The following is a 6,103-nucleotide window of genomic DNA, read 5'->3' on the forward strand; positions in this document are numbered from 1 at the left end:
ACAGGAATTGAGTGTGCAGTTATGTGTGTATGTGTGTTGCATGCCGACAAAAACACATAACATGCTATACGAGTTATTGGAAAACAATCGATCGATCTTATCAATGGACATTTCCTTTTTCTCATTGTGGCTGAAAGTCTTTTTGGTCTTATTATGTCCAAGGCTGTAGAATTGGGTATATTTCGGGTTTACCATATGGTCGATTTCTCTCTTCTACAATTAGCAGATGATACTATCATGTTGGGGAAGTATTTGGATGATAAAAGTAATTCCTAAAAGTTTGAGTTGGATTTAGGCCTAATGATAAATTTTAGCTAGAGCAACCTCTTTGAAAATAATATGGAGGGATCTTTATGAAAGTAACAACTCACTTTCTTCGTGTATTAGTTTTTTATTTAGACTACAAGTATCCTCTAATAGAGGTAATTTTGTTTGAGTCAAATAAAATTATTATGCATAACAAAACTCTCATTTCTAGTATTTAAGACAACTACGATTCAAACTTAAGACCAATAGTTTAACTGGAACATGGGCTTGGTGGTCTATTGGTTTTAATCCTAAGAGACAAGATACATGAATGTGTTGATATTATGAGAAGGAAGTTGACGGAAGGGCAAATAATTGTCTTTAGGGGCACAAATTCCTTTATTTAATTATGTTTTAACTAGCCTGTCTTCGATTTTTTTCTTCTTCCTTTCTTTAAAGATCTTAATGGAAGATCTTGGCCGACATACAGAGGAAATTAGCCAAGAGCTTAAGATAGTTTTAAAGTCCCAAAGATGAGTTGGAATCTGGTACGCAAACAAAAAAAAATGGTGGACTTGGAATTAAGAATATTGATTTTTTAAGGAGTTTGTTGAATAGGTAATGTCCCTTTGAACGATGCTTTCTTCTCATTTATATCAAATTTCTCAAAACAAACACATTGTCATTTTTTATATAGGGTCTTAGAAGGATGGTGATTAGGCACGTTTGGAAGAGGATCTTTTGCATGATCTAAAACAACTTCTATGTATGTTGCCTTGTATAGGGATAAGAGGGACAGATAGGTGTAGAAAGGAGGTAGTTGTTGATAGTGAAATTTGGTTTATTGTTCGAGGTTTTAATTCAACAAATACGAATTTTAACAATGAGACTTTGTTTTTGGAATTAAAATAATTATGTGAGTCTTTTAATCGAATTAGCAATTAACTTAATTTTCAACTTAAGAAAAGTTAAACTTAGAATTCAATTTTAATAAAAACTTTAGTATCAAAGAGTATTTGACATTACCTTCTAATATTGAATTTGTATAAATAAAACTATTTCACTTTGATTATCATGCATTAGTGCTTGCATTTGTATCATTTATGATTAACTTCGAGTAGTTAAGTATTATTTAAAGTCCAAATCAAGAAAATCATAAATTATAATAGAGATAACAAAAATGAGTTATGAGAAGAAAGAGTTATCGAAAGAAGATATAAGTAAAAACAAAGCACTAAATATATACTACTCAAAATGGGCAAACATATGCCCTTTTCCATTAGAATCTTGAGCCATTTGTGCAATAGTTTGGCGTCAAAAAGTGAGAAATGTTTAAAAAAACCAAAAAATAATTACAGAACCTTGCCTACTTATAGAAATTCAAAATAATGGTAACATAACTATTAGGACACATGTCTTCTATAGATAAAACTTCTCGTTCAATATTGACACTTGATCCACTTAGTTGTGATCTAAGATAATTCCGTCCAATTGCTCTAATAAGTTCTAGTAGTTTTGTTGAGGGGCACTAGACACTTCAAAAATATAAGCATACACCCACCATAGGACTAAAACCAAAAATATAAATTATCGTCATTGTTTTACTGTTAGGACCATATATAGTAATGGTAGATCAATGTGTAGTCTAACTGCAATGTCAAACTTAGGATAATTGTTGTCATGGTCAAATTTCTTATACAATAAGGTTGCCTTCAGTACCTTCTCCATGTGACAATGTCAATGGTGTAACAATATTTCCTAGAATTAGCAGTGTTACAGTGTTGTGTTTTGCTTCCTTGTCTCGTTTGCAATTGATATGGTACTTGTTTAGCCATACGTAAGCTTGTCAAGAGTCTAGTGTAGATCAATTTCATAAGTAAGCTTTTGATATAAGTTTTCACACAACACCTATATAATAAAATTGTGTCAATTTGTGAAAAAGAAAAATGCAAGTGCGAATTCATAATCGCATAAAAATTCGTAAAGCATATTTGCTTTTGACTTCCATCAAATGCCGTGTTTTAAAATTTTTAATTTAATATTCAACCAATCATATTTTATTATAAGTTTTTGTACAATAAATATTTGTACTAAATAGCAATACTATTTATGAAATATTTTTTATTCTCTTTTTTCTTTTTGGATTATGGGCTCAAAATTGTAGAGATTATGCTTATTGACCCAACAAAATGAAAGCAATTAAGAGAAAATAATAGAAAGAAAGAAATGAACTCAACTTTTTTTATTTATATAATTTTATTTTTTGTATTTTTATTTTGTTTATCTGGACAAAATTTGGATGTTCACGTTGTGCGATACACGGACATTCTCTCTCTGATTATTTTTTAAGGGATGAGAATGGAGAAGGAATCCACTTAAAAAAATAACATTAGCATTGGAACTATTTTTGGTTGTTGCTCTGAGCATGGAACAAATATGGATCACTATCTTCTTGGGTCTAATTTGTTGTAGAGGACTGCAAAACAACAAGAGTATACTGTAAATATAATTGTTGTAGAGTATAAGATGACATGCATATGATTTCAAGTACTCGTGGTTATGCTGAGAATGGTTCGAATGTGACATTTATGGACTCAAATAATACTCTCAACTTGTTGGTTGTTGATATAGTGACTACCAAAAAAAATGTTATTGTTAATTTTTATTAGAGTAGAAGAGTAGAATTACTCTTTTTTGAAAAATGTCCAAGACCTCGACTACCCATAACCACCAGAAGATCTGACCTTTCGCACTTCATATTACTTCTTTGGGATCACCATGTATTATTCATGTATTACTCAAATAATTTTAAACTCCCACTGAGAGAACCACAAACATTTGGCTTCCAAATGATATCTATGATATGAATTCATCCCAACTTTATTTAGTGTTTTGAAAAGAAAGAGAAAGATAAAAGTAAGAAAATGCAAATATCAAAAGTCTTTAAAAAAATATATATTTAGTTGAGTTAAATAAATAACATATGGACCATAAAGCCTTAATCTAGGAGAAAAAAAAAATACTCATGAAGCACGCGTAGATTCAAGGTTTATGAACATAATGGTTCTCATATTATTGTCATATGGGAAAGGAAAAACATAATATTAAATTTTGTGTCAACGTTATTTTAGTTTTTCACTTTTTTAAAAATGAACTTTTCAGTGAAATTTATGAATATTATTTTTAACATATTAATCATGATGACTTTTTTTTTTGTTTGAAAAGGCACATATGAATCATATAAATAACCCAACAAAGTTTATACAAATGTACCAGTTGGAACAAGCAGTCTTACAAAAGAAAGTCAACAAAGGCACATTGAAAATACTGTGTCCACCAATCAGCACTTTCAAAGACAAGAACTAGTAGCAATGCATTCCCTAGGACTAGAAAAACATGGATCTAACTTGTCTATTGTCCCTCCTTGTACTGTCCTTGTGTTGTCCTTTTAAAATTATACAATTTTGATTATTTTTAAAATTAAATATTATAATTAAATATTAATATAATTGTCATGTCATGCAATGTTATTTTCATGGGACAGAATGAAAAAGGATAACAGAGAAGTCAAATTCAAAAAACTGATCTAGCTTCTCTCAGCCTTAAGAAAAAGTAATCATTCTCAAGACATTAACTTCACATGCTCCATAATTTTGACGACGCTGATTACCACATTCGTAGTCCTTACAACTTTCCCTATTTACTATCTTCAATTAGGACTAATTTTGACAAGTGAATAACATGTCCGTACAAAATCTACCATGACTGTGCTCATAAACTTTAGGTTGATTTCTTGGTTGTGGTGACCCTAGCAAGACTATAGTTGACATAAATACTCACTCTAAAATACAATCAAAGCTCGATTTATCAATCAATAAGAAGACAAAAAGTTTAAGTTTAATAACTTCTTTCATCGTTTTTTCAATGTCCATTGGCTTGAATGCCTCCTTGAAAATGATGTCAAAATGTCTTCTATCCAATCGATGCAAAAATCACCCCCTTCCTTTCTTTTTCTATGGACAATGTGGTTTAGGTTGAAATAATTTGTTTGACATTCTTAATTAGCTTCATAGTCACTTCTATGTTTTCAAGTTTGATTGGTAGATCAAACTTGCAATGCAACCCTTATCATAAATAAGTATTTTTAGTTGAGCAAAATCCAACTCCAACTCTGCATAACAGAAATAAATAAAATAATAAATAAGTTTTGTTGCAGATAATCGGAAAAAAAACTATGTTAATTAATTTATAAACAACAAGTTATCAAATTTATTTATTAAATATATACTAGGGGAAGATATGCATTTGCCTAGCTGCTTTTTCATTTTTTTTTAATGTTGTTATGGTCAAATTTTCTATACAAAAAGTTGCACTAAAAAGGTGTACCTTGTCCTTATGACAACAAGGACAAAGTAATATTAATTTCTTGAAATCAATAGGAAAATATTGTAGTGTTGTGTACACAACCATTAGCCATGGGACGGAACACAAAAAACAACTCCATTCTTCAAAAACAATCTTTCCATCGTAACTCGTGTTAATGCACAACCTACCACAATAGTAAGAAAATTTAAAAAACAAATAAATAAATATAAGAAATATAAAAAAAAACAAAGAGGTACATGCGTCTTTCTCTTATCAAATCCATAAATCTGATTTTTATTTTTTGTGTGAGAAAGAATATTTAATGCGACAGTCTAAAATGAAATTTGTGTCATCACTTTTCTTACATTTGTTCTTTTTAATTCTTTCATCAAATCAATTTTCACAAAGATTTTATTTTATACATTTTATACTTTATATAATATCATAATTTTCATTATTTTAGGTAACTTCAATTTTTATTCAAATTAATTATTCTAAAAAAATGTGTCTACAAATCCCATAAGAATTCAACATCTTAAAGATTCATAAGATGCTTCATAGTTCAAAGCATATAATTAAACAATGACATACAATGCATACAATGCTTAAGTGGCAAAAAAGAATTCAAATAAAACTCGGGTTGAAAATCATCTCACCCTTTAAATCTTTGTCTCATCTCGTTCATTCATTTTTTCTCATATCTAACTTGGATTAGAAGTGTCCTGATCAATACCATGAAGAATTCATCGATTTCTAAAACAATTAAAAATGCTTAAATTAGTAAAATTACTCACATCTTTATAGAGGGAAACAAACCTACAAATTGATTTGCAAATTGCCAAGAAAATTACACTAGTTCATAAACTTTCTAAAAAATACACCAGTTCAAGAATTTTTCACCCGTTCATGAACACTTTTTTTTTCATTCAAAATGTGAAATATGTTTCATTTGATTCATCTTCATCAAAATTATAAACATCAACTAATGTTCAAATAAAAAAAAGACATAAACAAAATAAAAATACATTAAAAGTGAGTTTCATGATTAATCAAAAACCTAAAAATCTAATAATACATTTTTTTTATTATTTATGAGACTCACTTTTTTTTATCAAATTTTTATTATATTTGTTTTTTTTTCAAACATGAATTGATTCTTATAATGAAATAAGTTTCACATCTTGAATTCATAAAAAAAGTTTAAAATAGTGTTAAAAAATAAAAAATGGTCAAATTTTCAGAAGATTAACTTGATATTAATTATATAAATAAAAGGATTATTTTAAAATTTTAAAGTTAGGAGAATAATTTAGAAAAAAAATTAAGATAAATAACCATTACTATATTTTAACATTCTTTCAAACAAGCAAATTTTAATGCAACGTTTCATTGCATCAGATCTTTAGCATCTAATTTAATTTAATCCAATGAAAACACAAACGACTACTAAATTTGAAATTTTTACTACCCCAAAAATAGGAAAAAAACAAAA

The sequence above is a fragment of the Glycine soja genome, chromosome 3 (assembly GCF_004193775.1).
Source record: "Glycine soja cultivar W05 chromosome 3, ASM419377v2, whole genome shotgun sequence".
NCBI lineage: Eukaryota > Viridiplantae > Streptophyta > Magnoliopsida > Fabales > Fabaceae > Glycine > Glycine soja.